At 39.6% G+C, this 18,098-nt stretch overlaps 1 pseudogene; it reads right to left on the bottom strand.

Moving 5' to 3' along the window:
• Positions 1-287: 287 nt before the first annotated feature.
• LOC122119536 lies at positions 288-387 on the bottom strand (annotated as a pseudogene).
• Between the last annotated feature and the right edge of the window lie 17,711 nt (positions 388-18,098).

The raw sequence follows: 18,098 nt of genomic DNA, 5'->3' as shown, positions 1-18,098 counted from the left end.
ATCGAACCCAGGGCCTCAAGCATGCAAGGCAAGCGCTCTACCACTGAGCCACCTTCCCAGCCCCTTTTTCTAGGTTCTTATAGTAGTTTGTTTCTTTGGGAAAAAATGATAATGTTAACTAATTTCAAAAGTTTTGTGAAGTTCTATGTAAAGGCCTTTCTAAGGTGAAGATTTAATACACTGATGTCAAACTAACGTTTAATTCTAACACTTGCATATATTGTTACACTTGTAATTTTGTAATTAACCTGTTAATAACTGTTTTTCATTTCTGCAACTGAACAATGGAAAATATGGAATACTTCACAAATTTTCATATTATCCTTGTGCAAGTGTTATGTTAATCTCTGTATTGTTGTAATTTGGGTATATGTGCTGCTGAAGCATGTAGTATCCTCTAAATTTAAGTAGTTAATGATGCAATCTTTATACAGGCTTATATCCTTGGGTGCCTATTTGTAGCAAGGAAACCTTATTGTTCCTAACAATACTATTGATCTTATTTCCCTAAAATAATGTGTATAGTGGAAAAAAAATTACATTGTTCGGTCGATTGCTCATATTTGCGTTTTTTTGTCAATGACAATTTTAAGGCTTTTTCATTTTAGATTTGATCATACTTTGAAGCACTTATAGCTAGGTCCTAAGGTGATGGCTTTTTCAAGTTCTTATTTATGTAACTGAGTTAGCTTTGTGGAGCTAATAGATTCAACGTAAGCCTTGCTTAAGAGCTACTTCTAAACTTCTTCAGCTTAAATTTTCCAAATGAGGTCTTACTGGCACAAATTTCTACCTGACCCTTTATCCTTCTTCCATGTAGGAACAGACCAACCAGAATATCCTACCCTGACAGCATAGATTGTCTTACTGGAACAAAACTAATCTTAGTTACAAGGGATCATAGAGAGATGAACAGTTCAGCAGAACTGTTCAGACTAGAAGGTATTTTATCAAAATTTAAGTGTCTATTATACCTACCATTTCAAAAGTAACTAATGCCAAGGTGAAAAAAATTCGTCATATGCATGATTTCCTAATGTCTGGACTGTCTACCTTCCAACCAGGCAGGAACTTACACTACTGCCTTTCTATCACCAAATATTTCCATAGCTCCAGGAGAAGTCCATGTTTCTCCTCATTATTAAGCCTTAAATTGGTAATGTTTAATCACAGTGTTTCCTCTTGCCTCCAGGCTGTAAATCTACAAATGCTAAAGATTTAGGTCTAACTCTACCTATCACTGAGGTACAGATAATGCAATAATACTTTAAAACAGAGTTGTCTTTGATACCCTAACCACAACAGAACAATGCAAAACATGTGCCCTTTTTATTATATTATATATAGTTATATATTTTATATTTATATGTGCTGATTTCATATTTCACACAGTGAAACTTAGTAGAATTAATTGATAATTTGACAAATAAATTGATAATTATTTATTCCAATAAAGAGAATTAGAATACAAATAATTAGGTTTAGAATACAAACTAGAATATAAAAAGTATCAATGTAATGTCTTCACTATAAACTTGTGATACCTTCTAAGTGTTCTTGTTCTTCTGAATTCACATGGTAAAAAAAAAAAAATGTTGATTTCCTCTAAAGTATAAGGAATTTTACTCTGCTGCTCTGTTTATTGTTTCAACTCGCTTGTTCCAAACTGTTTTTTCTCCATATTTCTGAAGCATACCTATTGATTATACCCAAATTTTTCTGATATTATGTATACAAGATATTATCTTCTGCAAGATGTATGGGTCCTAGGATCCCATGTCCCAGTTACCCGCATCATCATATAACAGGGTCAAGACTTCTCAACTAGGCCCAGGCAACATGACAACAGAAATAATTGAAGAGCCATGTCAATTTCTCATTTCCAATAATATTTCAGGGCCCCAATTCCTTGAGAAGCAGGAATTAGCAGTAAGCAATAGTGAAATGCAAGTCAACTTAAAATGAAGGATGAGACCACAAAATCTATGAGAAAGTACTGCAATTCAAACTTTTGGTTTACAGATGACTAGCCCATAGGAGTGAACAAGATCACAAAGTGTCACAAGACTATTTTTAATACCCCTTCCCTTTAATATTTTTAATGATTAATGAACGATTTCAGTCCAGCATAAGTGGGCCTGAAAAATAGCTCCTGGAAGGATAGATTCACAATTGGTCTATAAAGGTCAGGAAAACTTGAATTAGAGGTCAAATGTAATTCAGAAAAAAATTAATTGAGAATATCCTTAGTGCTTGATAACACTGTGATATGTACAAGTTGCCATGTCGAAAACAAACTTTACAGCTTGGGTGCGGGAGAGGGGAGGGAAGATTGGGTCGGGGCGCAGGGGGAGGATGCTAAAGGATGAGAAGTGGAAACAAAGGAGGAGGCTACAATGCTTGATAAGAAATGTACTCATTATCTTCCCCACGTAATTGTAAACCCTCTGTACAGTACTTTCACAATAAAAAAAAATACACTGGTACTTCAGTAAAACTTGGTTCTGTGGTATAAAAATGTTGTCATTCTCAAAATATTTAATCTCCTGAAAGTGTATTCTTTTTCAAATAATCTTTGAAAAATCAAATTCGCAAACCAGGTACTAGTGGCTCACGCATGTAATCCTAAATACTCAGGAGGCTGAGATTTGAGGATCACGGTTCAAAGCCAGCCCAGGCAGGAAAGTCCGTTAAACTCTTATCTCCAATAAACCACTCGAATATCAGAAGTGGCACTGTGGCTCAAGTGATAGAGTGCTTGCCTTGAGCTGAAGAACACAGGGACAGTGCCCAAGCCCAGAGTTCAAGCCCCACGAACTACCAAAAAAAAAAAATCACATTCGCCAAAATAACATTTGACAAATAAATGATACTTAGTGGCAATAGAGTTACAATAGAGGTATAATAGAGTTGATTTACTTACCCAGCACTAATGCCAATCAGGTTCAACCATTCATTAAACTGTAGAAATAGTACCACCCACCATTTGTGTTATTCATTAGGTGCCTTTCAAATTTGTTAAATGTATCAGCCTCCCATATTTCAAACCCAAACGTTAGATAATAAAGTAAATTTCATCATTTAATAAGGTACATTTTAAAAAGTCACAAATAGTTGCCTTATCATATGTTATTTTATGTTTTTCCTATCTGTCTAACATAGTAAATCTTGAATATGGGTACTCGTCAGAGATGTGACAAACATAAAATCTGTCTTCTATTTCTATCATATTCCTCTATAATAGTAAATTTTAATTTTCTTTTTTTCAAAACTTAAATGTACTACAAAATATTATCCCATGTAAAATAAAATAATCACACACCCTTGCACAAAGCCATTTATAAAAATTGGTTGTTTGGAATACATTCTAAACCATTTTTAAACTTTCTTGTTGACTAACGATTAATCTTCTAAATGGATGAGAATTAAATCATGTCTAGGTGCTTCACGCCTCCAGTCTTGCAAATTATTATTGCAGAAGAATGAATTATGGAAATATAAGCTGACATAAGTTCAAGTATATGCAGGATTGAAACTCCATGGAATGTATATAAACCTTTCAAACTATCAACAGAGAGTTTAACAGAATGACTATCAGGAAGTTGAAGCTAGAGAGGAATAATTGTAAATACATAGAATGAATGAAAAATGGAACAAGGGGCAAGCACAGCTAGAATATCAATGTACACAAGTGATAAGGAAGTGGTAAATCTGAAATACATCTTGTAGAAGGAGTTGGTTGACTATGATAGAAGGAGTGAAATCTGATCCAGGAGCATTGGACAATTAGATGGACATATTTAATTGTAACACACTTGCACAACCTTTTGAAATTCAGTTAAAAAACACACAAAAATTATAACCAAACAGCAATCTCTAGAGAGTATGAATATGACCTCTCAAAATTTTAAGCAGTTAATGAAGGGCAGTATTAAGAAAAGCAAACAAAACTATTAAAAGAGGGGAGTTTGGGGTAGGGGAGAAATTTGAACAGATTTAAATAGATTGTCTCAGGTTATAAATCACCTATATCTGCTGCAAATGTTATCTTCCTTCTGCGAGTTCTCTCTGAACTGGATACTCCACTCCTGAGCCACACTTGATAGCTTGTGAAGATAGAATGCAAGAGAAAAGATCAAGAACCCATTACTCCGCTGGAAAGAAAACAATTCTCTACGTTTTCTTTCATCTCTCTTCACTACTCTTTCTTCATACTTTTAAGTCAATTAATTTTGAATTATATATTTCCTTCTTTATTCTGGAAAAGTAATTGGTGAAAGTAATTCACTAAATATTATTTGCAATTTTTTTATCATGCTGTTTACTTGTTCAAGGGAGTCCATTAAATTTCACCCCTGCATTTGGTTGCCATAAGAACCCAACATTGATGTTAATCAGGACAAACTGTAATGTAAAACTTTGTCTTCAAAAAAACCAGTCCAAGAAACTGTGATCACAAATGTTTGGATATCCGTTTTTCTTTTTTTCTTTTGCCTTGAAAGTCTACTTGTGTCGGGCTGGGAAGGTGGCTCAGTGGTGGAGTGCTTGCCTTGCATGCTTGCTGCCCCGAGTTCGATTTCTCAGCACCATATAAGCAAAAAGAAAAAAACCAGAAGTGGCAATGTGGCTCAAGTGGTAGAGCACTAGCTTTGAGGTGAAGAGCTGAGGGACAACGCCCAAGCCCAGAGTTCAAGTCCCACGACCGGACCCAAAAAAAAAAAAAAAAGAAAGAAAGTCTTCTTGTGTCGAAAGTGCCCACAAACATAAGTACTCCAACACTTTTTGGTTCAATCACGTCTAACCTCAAAGATATCCTTTGCTAATAAGATGCTTAGAGGAAACCGCAGAATACTCCACTTTTATCTTCTCTCTTAAGACTCTCCTTAGATACCATATCAGAAACAGTGAAGTTATTCTTTGCAAAATTATTTCAATAGATTATTTTTCTCTTAGTCTTGCATTTGGTCAACAAGATATATGGAAGAGAATAAAGTTAAAGCACCCATACCTTGGATGACAGTGTCTGTTACAAAGGACAATGCTTCTATGTCCTATTTCTATGTCCTCCTCTTAGCTCTTGCCTGATTTCCGATTAATCACAGCTTCTTGGCTCCAAGTCTAGTGAAGGTGAAGGACTCTAAGACCTCCCCCACTGCTACATCTTCATGGTTTCTCCTTTAAAACTCTTTTAAGTTGCCTCCATTGGATGTGGGATTTATTTTCATGTCTTCATTCAATCAGTTCTGCATTGTAGTGAGCCAAATCTGTAAAATCACTTTAGGTAGCAAAAATATTACAATCTATATCAAAAAGTTTTGTCCTGCCTCCACTGTTGAAGCCAATTTGCTTAGCTAGGGCTTCTAAGAACACTCTTTTCTTACTTTTTCCATGTGGTCAATTCTTTTCTGATCCCAAAACTTTTTGGCTTATGTAATAAGAGAAGTATTCACTATCTCATTTTAATAAGGATTTATATTTGTGAGCCACTTAGAAATGTGAAATCACTGGTTTGAAGTATCCAATCAGAATTTTTTCTGTGTTTCAACGATTCACGTGCAAAGAAATTGTGGAAAGTATTACAAACAAAAAGTGTAAACCCAATAGCTTTTTTCATTGTGGAGGGCACTTTCTCCCTAAATATTTTGACCCAAATTATCTTTTTCAGAGGATTACTGTTTGGTAATTAAAGGTCAATTCACAAATTTTGATGTCTTTTTTTTTTTTAAGAAATTTGAATTAAATTGCACTATAACCTCATTTCACACAGTGAGAGAATATTTCCTGGGTAAGGACAGTTTTCAAGGAAAGCTACAGGATTTACAGCAAGGTTTCTGAGGTTTGTTTGTTTAGTGTGAAAATGAGCCATCTTCACTCACATTGCTCCCTTTCCACTAAGTCTCCATGGATTTCTTTGCATGAAAGCCTATTTTCCCAGGCAATTTTAAATTTTCTGAATAGGCTACGTTGTTTAAAAGTTTGAACAATTAAAATTTATGTGTCATATTTTTAAAACTCTTTTGAAATTCCTTTATCAAAACCGCAAATTCACCAATCCTAATTCCACCTTTACCATCAAAAACAGTTAACATGTTGTTTTCACGATATAGTGTCCTTGCAACTATTATTTTCCAGTGGCTTCGTTATGCATATATATGACCATATAAGCTGATGTTGAACAAAATGAACTCCAAGACATGGAATCAGAGAATTTTATTTGCGGTTGTTGTTTTTTATGTATTATGTGATTTCTATTTTCTTTGGTATTTCCCCTTTGGTTTATCCTTTGCTGTATTTGATTTTGGTACCCTGTGTATTGTGTATACATTTACCTTAATTAGGGAAGGGAAGAGGAACATCACAATGGTGACACAAATGACAAAGGTCAAACCAATGCATTAGCAATACTCACAAGACAATATGTTGGAAATATACATTACAACTTGTGAGGGGGTACGTAGGTGAAGGAAAATTGTGAGAAAAGTGAGGGAGGGGGTAACAAGTTTGAAAAGTTATGTATTCACTATCTTACAATCACTGTAACCCGACTGTACATCACTTTGACAATAAAATTATATTTAAAAAATAAGCTGCATAAAATAAAATTTCACTGTATTGGTATAGTTAACATTATTTTTTATATAGTAAAATTAAAAAAATCAATACTATTTGGCATCTAATTTAATTACCCTTTCTTTATCAGAAGGTCGTCAACTTGAATGTTATCCAACTAGACAATATTTTCACAATATATTTGCATATTTTGGAAAAAAATAAATTTAGCACTTCACACACATAAAACCAAAAACAATTTACTTCTATGGAAACCCATAACTTTTAAAATTAAATAAGTTGTGAGGACAGAATATATGTGTTCTTCAAAATTCCTATGACTAATAACTACTCATTTTCAGATTCTGAACATTCCATACCTGAGAGATTCAAAACAGTACTTGTTTTCATGTTATATAATTCTGCCATGGATGCAGATTCCAATGGGGTGTTACACATTGAGAAGTCAACAAAAAAATAGCCACATTCTTGTAGAGGATAAAACTATGAAGCATCTGTAATAATTCTTCAAGAGTAAGCAATCCCAAGCTTTATGCCATAAAGTCATCCTAGCCCAACAGTTTCCAACTTGTAAGGTGCACCTTAAAATTCCCTTATTTCACATCATGAATAGCTTATCTGTACTGTGAAAAAATACTGCATCTCTGGTATTGTGATGCCTTCCTTGTTCTGCAAAGAACACCACAATAAACTCAGTTGCCTCAATTTTCCCCCAGTGGTATTCTTGAGATCAGAACTCTTGCAAATATTATTTATATTTATACTTTTTAACTATCATAGATATTCAGGATACTAAGATCAGATGATTATGGTTCAAAGGCCATCCAGGCAGGAAGGTCCCTTAGAATCTTATCTCCAATAAACTTCTCAGAAAAAGCCAGACACAAGTGGCACTGAGGTTGAAGTGGTAGGGCAGGAGCCTTGAGCTCAGAGACACTGTCAAGGCCCAGAGTTAAAGTCCAATAAAACAAAAACAAAAATTGGGCTGTGAAGGTGGCTCAGTGGTAGAGCAATTGCCTTGCATGCATGAGGCCCTGGGTTCGATTCCTCAGCACCACATAAGCAAAAAGAAATAAAGCCGGAAGGGACGCTGTGGCTTAAGTGGTAGAGTGCTAGCCTTGAGCTGGAGAGCTGAGGGACAGCACCCAGGCCCAGAGTTCAGGCCTCACGACCTGAACCCCCCCCCAAAAAAAACTAAAAATTAACCCAAATCTAGCAATTTTCTCATTGTATACAGAGGCACATAATTAAGGAAATTGCTTCCAGTGTAACATATAAGTAGAAGAAAGAAGATGTCACACAATTATTCTCTTCATACCATGTTATACCAAACCCTCAAAAAGTGTTTTTTTTTATTTATAAATTAATATCATCCATTCGTTGGCAACTCTGTCTAGATTATTCACATTATCATTTTATACATGAACTGTTGGAATGATCTATTAACTAAGTTCTAATTATAACTCTCTTGAAAGAATATTCTAGGCAAATTGAATGCCAGAATCATTTGTGAATTTGTCAGTTAAAACCTCTACTTAAAAAGAATTTTGTAGTATCCAATAGAATATGGAACTACAAAAAGAAACAATTTATTTTGAATCTAAATTCTAATTTTGCAAGGTCCACAAAGTCCTACATTAGAAGAACTGTGCTATTTCTCCGGGCTTAAGTTTTGTAAAACTTCATCATTTCTTTGGCATCCAACAGAATGACGCTTACTTACTTTTTCAAATTTTGGATGGGAATCATGAGCTATTTTGCATCTAAGAATATTCTGTAATGAAGAGAGATTTAAAACACAACTGAGGATTATATATTAGTTGCATTTCAACTGGAAAATTCACTACTCAAAACATAATGACAAAATTAGCCCAAACTTCCAACTGTGTATTTCTTTCTTGTAATTTGGTTTGTTTTATTGAGACAAAATTATACTACCTGGTCCAAGGAAGGTATCACTATGTAATTCCACTCTCTAATCTCTGGTCTTAGTCTGAGTGCTAGAATTCCAGGCTTGTATCACATTGCCCTGCCATAGATTGTTGGTTTATTTAATCTAGAAACACACTAGCAATTCTGAACTTCTCTTATGATCTTATCCATTGACTGCTCAGATTGTTTATGTACAGTTTTGAAAGATGTTCTAACATTTGACACAGGATATGAACATTTTCAGATGCACCTGCAGGGGTCTCTGATTCATTCCTCCATGGATCTGATCCCTTTGATAATGAATTCTTGACTTTCTTACTATCTCTGGTCCCTACCTATATAATAGTCTCAAACTTTTTTGAAGAAAGTTCACTAGAGGACTTTTTAATATTAAAATTTATCACTTGATTCTAGTATTACTCAGGACATATTTTCTATTGCTTTGTAACTTTTCTACATATTCAGAGAGTTGTTTCATTTGTGTATTCGTGGGTGCACATATAAGTGCCTCTGTGTGTATGCGTATGTTTGTATGTATGTATGCAAAAGCCTCAAGCTCTTATTCAACAATCTTGCTCATGAGTGGTATTCCATCACTTGAACTGTTCTTCCAATGCAGATTTGGCTGTTAATTATAGATAGTGTCTCAAAGATTGTTCTGCCCAGGCGGGATGCAAACTGAACTTCCCAGACTCCTTTACATTCTTAAGTTTTACTTTTCCAAGAGTATCAAACTACAAACTACAAACATTTTTGTGAGTGTTAAGTCTAACCTGTAGCCCAGATTTTTAACTCAAGAATTCATATTAAGGTAGATGAACATACACATTACATATGCTGAATGTACACTGTTAGAAATGTGATCTTAAGCTGGGTGGCGGTGAGATCTGAGGATTGAGGTTCAAAGACAGTAGGAAAGTCCCAGAGACTCTTTTGTCTAATTAACTACAAGAAAACTGGAAGTGGCACTGTGGCTCAAGTGGTAGAGCACTAGCCTGGAGCTGAATAGCAGAGGGAAAGCGCCCAGGGTTCAAGTGCCATGACCAAAAACAACAACAACAATATATATATATATATATATATATATATATATATATATATATATAAAGGAAATAAAAAGAAATATGATCTTTGCCTCCAGGTTCATTGCTAGTATAATCCCTGCTCTTTCAAGATGGATGTTTTTTCCAGTTAAGTCCATTCTCTTATATCTGAATTGCATGGAACCAGAATCATACTTCTATTCTACTTTTTACAAATTTGCACGATTGGAAGTGTGATTTAGAAAGGGAGTGGCCTCATACTTCATGTTCCCACTTGGGGAAACTTAAAGTCATATTTGGACTTTTTGTTGGTCATGGGACTGGAACCCAGGGGTTCACGCATGGTAAGCAATCACCGTACCATGAAGCCACATTCCCAGAGCTCTAAATGACTTTCTTAAGATGGTATTATATTTTCATTCCATAACTATGTATCATAAATTTGGCCAGTTGCTAGAAAAGGACATAGAAAACAATATTAAGTTCAATAAGGCTGGATGGACAATGAGTAACTGTCACGGTCTAGCCAGGGCACAGAGGGGCTTACCTCATAGGGCTGGTTCAACAGGCTGAGTAAGAAAGTTGCTGACCCACAGCCCACCTCCAGAATGAGAGGGCCACCTTGGGTTCCAGCCACATGGGGACACTGGGCCACCTATTCAGTCCCCATTCAACCAGTTCCTGAGAGACAGAGAGACAGAGAAAGAGAGAGAGAGAAAGGGAGAGAGAAAGAGAGAGAGAGAGAGAGAGAGAGAAAGAAAGAAAGAAAGAAAGAAAGAAAGAAAGAAAGAAAGAAAGAAAGAAAGAAAGAAAGAAAGAAAGTAAGAAAGAAAGAAAGAAAGAAAGAAAGAAAGAAAGAAAGAAAGAAAGAAAGAAAGAAAGAAAGAAAGAAAGAAAGAAAGAAAGAAAGAAAGAAAGTCAAAATTACAATTAAGCTGAGTGCCAGTGGCTCAGGACTATAATCCTAACTAAGAGGCTGAGATATGATGAACATGGTTCATAGCCAGCCCAGCCAGGAACGTCCATGAGACCCTTAATCTCCAAAGAACCACCAGAAAACTGGAAGTGGCACTGGGGCTCAAGTGGTAGAGTGCTAGTCTTGAGCTGAGAAGCTCGAAGACAGCACCCAGGCCCAGAGTTCAAGCCCCACGATTGACAAGAATTGGACTTCCCACCACAAGAAGTTTGCTGAATACCACACATTTTCCTAGGGACCATGGCAAAGAAGTCAGGCTGAGCTTTCTGTCAACTGAAGGGCATGAGTTGGTCACCTGGCTTCTCCGTGCCTCATTTTCCCCAGGTACATAACTGAACACAGGGAAGGATCTCCTTCCTCATAGGAATAGGATAAGGATGAAAGAGAACCGTGTTTTGTTTCATAAACATGTACATGTCACAGGAATAATAACAGGCCTCATCTGAGCCCTTTCCCAGTTATCTTACTGTCGTATGCTCACAATATTGCCAAGAACCGTATCTGACAGCCGCTCCTTCTGTGCCTGGCCCTGCTCCAGAGATCCCTCTGTATTGATCCCTTGTTTCCTCACAACTGTCCCAAGATGAGCCTGAGGTACAATGGTGGAGGCCCAACCCAGAGCTTTATGGCTGCTGTAAACTAAGTTTGGGACAATCATCTAAACTGATGACTGAGCATGGCGCTATATGTCTACCATCCCAACTAAGGAGGACCGGGCCTCGTGGTGCACACCTGTCACAGATAGGAGGACCACGATCCAGCCCAGCCTATGCACATATTGAGTGAGTCTCTATTTCGGAAATGCCCAAGACAGAAAGGCTTGGCTGCCGTGGTAGAAAACCTGACTGGCAAGCATAAGGCCTTGAGTTCAAACCCTAATACACCAAAAAGAACAAGAGTCCCGGTGGCAGAGGCTCATGTCTATAATCCTAGCTACTCAGGAGGCTGAGATATGAAGATCACAGCAAAAAATTTAAAATAGGTTTGGCCTCACCCATCAGAAGTCATAATGAGAAAACCCGGAGTCTGACTTATGCTGGTGCACTCCATACCAGCAGGGCTCACATCCTTAGTAAGTGCTGGCCATGCTTTCTGTCCCCCTGGGAAGCCAACCCCTGTGGGCCCCATACTCAGGTCCTACCAAGCTCCAGCTGCCAACAACCAGGCCCAAAGGAGTAGACAGCTCCAAGGCACACAGGTCCCTTGGTCTTATAATATAATATTGCTGAGTCCCCTTCAAGTTTCTCACACTTCCAGGTCCCCAGACCTCAGTCACAAAGCCCATGCATCCCCCAAATGTAGCAAGCAGAAGTTACCAAAGGACCACGCCTCCTCATTACAATCCACTTCTACACACACACACACACACACACACACACACACACACACACACACAAATCCAGACCAGTGACAGAAGACTCGTCCATGCAGCACCTGCAATTTTCCAAATGATCACTCACCTGAGCACAGTCAGGTTATATAAGGAGGAGGATGTTATATCTCTCTCTCTCCTTCTCTCTCTCTCATGCACACACACACACACACACACACACACACACACACACACACACACACAGAGTCTCAGAGAAGTGCCTCTCCAGAGTTGTTGGTTCCTCATCTGGGACAATGTGCAAGCTGGAGCACAGGAGTTCCCTTAGAAGAATCAGGGGTTCCCACCCAAGTGGAGCATCACTCTAATGATGCAGCAGCACCACACACACACACACACACACACACAGACTCAGAGCAGTGCCTCTCCAGAGTTTGTTGGTTCCTCATCTGGGACAATGTACAAGCTAGAGCACGGGGGTTCCCTTGGAGTAATCAGGAGCTCCCACCCAAGGGGAGCACCACTCTAATGATGCAGCATACCCTGCCTATCACTTTCTCCAGGGCCAGACCCTTGACTCCCCATTCACCAAAAGCATAGGCCAGGACGCTGGGTGAAGGAGTTCTGAGACAAGTGGCTCCTCAGAGCCAGGAGAGGAAACAAGCAGGGGGTCATGGTGACCCCAGAAGGGTATCTGACATGAGGTGGGGGCGGTATTGGGGATATGGATGGGGTCCTAAAGGATACATACATGGATTTAGTCCCTACATCCAGCCTGCATGCTTCTGGTCCACATGGCAGATTCTTGGGAAGGACAAGGAGACCAGATGGACTGGGAGCACCAGCAGAAACTGGCAGAGCTGGGAAATGTGATCACTCTGTGAGAACAGTTGAGAGTTGGGGGAGGGGACAGGCTGGGTGTATGTGTATGTGTGTTGGGGGGGTGTTCCTCCCAATATTTACATTCTGCCTTGACCCCCAGCACTCTCACTTCCCTAATGGGCTCTTCTGGGACCCTCTCTTCAGGTGAAAGGGTGACCGAGCACAGAGGACAAGGGCTCACACAGCAAGAGAGACCTGCATCCAGTGCCCCCAACCCCAGAAAAAGAAAAGACCCAAGAAGGCAGGTGTGAAGGTGCTACTCCTCACCTCTGACTAAAGCCACCAGGTTCCCAACAGGAAGATGAAGGGTGCAGATAGGTGGCTGTGTGGCTCCCACTGCTCCAGTCCAGGGCCTCTGTGGTGCCCCCTCCTCACCCATCCCTGAATCTCCCTGTTTCTTGGGACACTGGCAACTAGGGATGGGGGTGGGATACACTGGTCAACACCCACTCCCACCCTTGGGGCACATTTGTGGCACAGCCCTGGCCAGACTGTAGGGCATGGGGGATCCGGAGATCCAGTCTGGAGGGGGAGGATCATGTGGTTTGGGGGTCATAGGGTATGGGCCCAGGAGGAGGTCATTCACTTGTGCTGCTGGGAGAAGCTTTTGGAGGCAGCTCCGGGTGGGTTTGAGCAGCAAAGGCAGTAGCATGGCAAACAAATACTCAGGCCTGGAGCAGAGACAGGGGGGGCTGGACCAGGTTGGGGCCACAAGCCTGCCTGTGGAGTGCCATCACCTGAGGACTCCAAGAGGTGCCATGGGTCCAAGCAAGCAGTGCTCGGTTTGAAATGCAGTGCCGTGTGGAATGCTAAAGGGGACCGGTGAGTGGGCAGGTGCATGGCAGTGCTGAGCAAGGCCTTTCCTCCTATGGCTTGAGTCTCTTGATCACCACTCAGCCACCTCTACCTTCCTCAACTGTTGGTAGTGGTGTCAACCAACAGAGGAATTCCAGTGCTATCAAGCAGCATGGAATGTGGGTGTGACCACCATTCTTATATCCCATTGGTCAGAAAGAACCATGAAAGAATGGGAGTGTGGCCGGAATCCTGTGATACAGGCAGAATGGGCAGAGTGAAGATGACAGTGGCTTCCTCAGCCCCTTTCCCAGGGAACTCTGTCTACTAATTCAGTTGGGGACAAGAGAGTGACTGGTCTTAGATTGTTGTGTATGTCTGTTTGTTGCCAGTCCTGGACCTTAAACTCAGGACCTGGGCACAGTCTGTAAGCTGCTTTTGTTCAAGACTAGCCCTCTACCATTGGAGCCACACAGCTCTACTTCTGACTTTGTTGGTATTGAAGTTGGACAGGGGTCTCAAGGACTTTCCTGCCTAGGGTGAGTTTGAACATGATCCTCCTATCACAGCCTTGTAAGTATCAAGGAGGACTGCTGAGAGCCACTGGTGCCTGCCAAATCATTGGTCTTGCTGATGTTCTGGCACAGACCTGAGTTCCCTATCCTCGGGTTGAAGTGGTGGGAGCTGGAGCCCACAGTAGGAATCCTGGTCTTGCCACCTCCAAATGGTAGGAGAACCTAAGAAACTCATTCTTATCCATAAGATTACCAATGGAATGTGATCAATGTCAAGATTGAATGAGTAGTTCTTGAATGATTCTAGGATCAAATTATACACAATTATATCCTAGGACACTGATCGATTTTAGTTAATAATTCATTAAGCATTTCAACAATCACATTAATTAAATGGAGGCAGAATGAATTACCTAAGAATTTGACCTCACATAATATAAAGATGCAATATTTTCTGCCAGAATTGGAATTAGAACTCATTGTCTTGGTAACTTTGTTGCACTGTGTGGGAAGGGGAAGCTTGCCTCCTTAAAGTCAGGAAATTCAAGTCTGTTCCTTAGGCCTGAATTAGATCCCCAGCACTAAAAAACATCCTATTCATGTATATTTTAAATATATGATTAATATTCATATACATATGTTCAATCCCTATTACACTCAGTATACTTATTCTTTTTTGTCTTTTCTTGTATTGATAATTTATTTTATTGACTATTATGACACATAGAACATCGATTACATTGATTACATAGGATTATATGTCTGCATATGTATTCCACTTTATACTTGACACCCAGGACTTTCACAGAAAAGGAAAAAAAATGTGTCACTATCAGCTTCTTACGCCACGATTAATGGTTTGGGAGTCCTGGCATCTGAACTCATGGCCTACAAGGCCAAATTCATGAATGCGTGAGTGTCAACACGCCATCCTGGGGCAAATTGAGCTGACAGGCAGTTCCCAGGACCTGAGATCAAGCCTCAGGGGTTGACAAAATATGAACAGATTGACATGCGGATGACAGTACACTAATAAATCTATATGTTTATATAGTGCCAGAGATGTCTATACATTATTCAGTTATATAGACGACATTTCTACAAATTATGGGGTATTTATTATGCCTCCAGGTAAATAATGTTATTGTTTTCATCCTTAATGAACTATTAACTAAATCAGTGTCTTGAAATTATTGCATTCCTGTAAATAATAGTATTCTTTTAATGCTTCATAAATATTAAATAAAATCAATCAGCTTCCTCAAATCATCTTGTCTAATTTTATAGGAGAATCATTCACGTTCAACTCCTTCAACCTGACATTGAAAACATTCCTATGGGTGGGAACGAGTCTCTTAGTATCTCATGCCATTGGTAGGTGTCAGGACTGGGATTTGAAATCAGGGCCTATGTTGCCACGTGGTCCTATGGCTTCCCCGATAGTCCACCAGCCTTCAGCAATGCAAGGTAAAATATCCTTTGCAACAGTGTCATTCGGACCCAGGAGGGTCACCTCACAAAGAAAGAAAATATAAAAAGGCCATCTCCACATTGTTCCTGTGATTTTTTTTTCTCTTCAAGGCCTAGGGATCTAGGATCCCAGGATCAGCTGTGGGTCCAGTGGCTGCACCCCAGCTTAGGGTGATCGAAGCTGAAGCAGAGTTGCCAGGACCCGAGTTCAAGGAACACTCTGGGAAAAAATAAAATAAAATAAATTTAGCTCCCTGGCTTGCAATTCCAACCATTTTTTCTGCCAGGTTTTGGATTTGAACTAAGGGTCTGGGTAAATCTGCAGTGGATGAAGGGGAAGCTCACCGTACTTGAAGATAAGAGTTTCAGGCCTGTTCACTAGGCCTGAATTCAAGCCCCAGCCTTTGAAAACCTACTGTTTATATAAAGATAGGCTTTGTACTTACCTATAGATGTTCAGTCCATACAAGTTTGGTGTGGTTGTTCCTTGTATTTATTGTTGTATTCATTTATTTACCATTGATTTTACTGAAGATGATGACACCCATTCCGTTTATTACATTAATGACATCCTATAACATAGCATCTAGAGTTGTAGAAGTGTTCTCCATCATGCCTGACACCCAGGACTCTCAGAGAAAAGGAAAACAAATTTCACACTCAGCTTCTTACTCCATGATCCAATTGTTGGTAGTGCTGGAATCTGAACTCAGGGCCTAGCAGCACTAATTGGCAAATAGGCCAATGTGAACACACCATCCTGTGAGCAACTAAGAAGGAAGGCCATTCCCAGGATATGACATTGATCCCCACGGTCGGCCAAATAGTTATAAATTCATTGTTTAAATATAGGATCTATATTTATATATGTATGTGTGGAAAGCATCTTGTGTTCGGTGTACTTCTTATTTTGTGTCTTATCCATGGAGGTATTGTGTATTTTACTGAGTATGGTAACAGATATAACAGTGTTTACATGGATGACAACCTATTTCCATGTCCATACTGTTTCTAATGCTTTCTCCATCCTAGTTGAGACACAGGATATTCGCAAGTCAGGAAAATAGCTGAATCGATTGGCTTCTCAAATCAGGATTCATATTTTCGCTGTGTTGGGATTTCAACTCAGAGCCTAGCAGACCCAATTGAGGAAAGGGTCAAGGTGAGGACACAGGTCTGTGAGCAATGAAGGTGATAGGCCATTCCCAGGACCTGACATCGAGTGCCAGGGAGAGCCAGATAGTCATAAATTCATAATTTAAATATAGGATCTATATTTACATAAATGTGTGCGCAGCATCTTGCATTCAGTGCACTTCTCCTTATTTTGTTCCTAATTCATGGAGATATTGTGTATTTTATTGGTGACAGGTATAACTGTGCTGACATGGATTACAACCTGTTCCCATGGTTATAGGGTTGCCTATGCATTCATTTTCCATCCTAGTTGAGACCCAGAACTTTCACAGGAGAGGAAAACATTTGCAACGACTGGCTTCTGACATTAGGATGAAACTTTTGTCAGTGATGGGATGTGAATTTGGGTCTGGGTAGCTCTGTTGAACTGTGATGGAAGGGGAAGCTCACCATCCTTGAAGACTAGAATGTCAGGCCTGGTCCCGGGCCTGACTTGAAGCCCCAGCATTGGACAAAATAACAAGCCCATCTTTTTTAAACATAGGATCTCTCTTTATCTACAGGTATGTTATGCAACTTGCATTCAGTGTAGTTATTCTTTTTATTTTGTGTCTTATTCATGGATGTATTGTATGTTTTATTGAGTATGATGACAGATATAACTGTGCTCACATGGATGTCAACATATTCCCATGGCTGTAGAGTTGCCTATATAGTATACCCCATCTGCGCTGATACCAAGGACTTTACCAAGACAGGAAAACAGATTGATCAATTGGCTTCTCACATCAGGGTGAAGCTTTTGGCAGTGCTAAGAATTGAACTCAAGGCTTAGCAGGCCCAATTGGTTAATAGGACATGGTGAGCATACCATCCTGTGAGCCACTAAGGAGCTTGGCCATTCCCAGGACCTGAGATCGATCCCCCCAGGGTGGGGGCCAATATAGTCATAAATTCCCAATTTAAACAGAGGACCTCTATTTCCATACATGGGTGGGCAGTACCTTGCATTCTGTGTAGTCATTCTCATTATTTTGCCTTATTCATTCATGTGATGTGTATTTTCTTGAGCATAAAATGACAAGTATAACTGTGTTGGGCTGGGAAGTTGGCTCAGTGGTCGATCGCTTGCCTTGCATGCATGAGGCCCTGGGTTCGAATCCTCAGCACCACATATGAAGAAAAAGCTGGAAGTGGTGCTGTGGCTCAAGTACTAGAGTGCTAACTTGACTTGAGCTAAATAAGCTCAAGGGACAGTGCTCAGGCCCAGAGTTAAGGCCCACGACTGGAACGCTCCCACCCTCAAAAAAAAAAAGAGAGAAAAAAAAAGAAAAAAAAATAACTGTGTTGACCTGGATGACAATCTATTCACATAATTACAGAGTTGCCTATGCATTCTCCATCTTAGCTGAGACCCAGAACATGCACAGCACAGAAAAAAAAGGTGC

This window comes from Dipodomys spectabilis, unplaced genomic scaffold, assembly GCF_019054845.1.
Source record: "Dipodomys spectabilis isolate Male_0828 unplaced genomic scaffold, ASM1905484v1 ptg000172l, whole genome shotgun sequence".
Lineage (NCBI taxonomy): Eukaryota > Metazoa > Chordata > Mammalia > Rodentia > Heteromyidae > Dipodomys > Dipodomys spectabilis.
The sequence above is the reverse complement of the archived record's forward strand: the minus strand, read 5'-3'. Positions and strand labels throughout refer to the sequence as shown.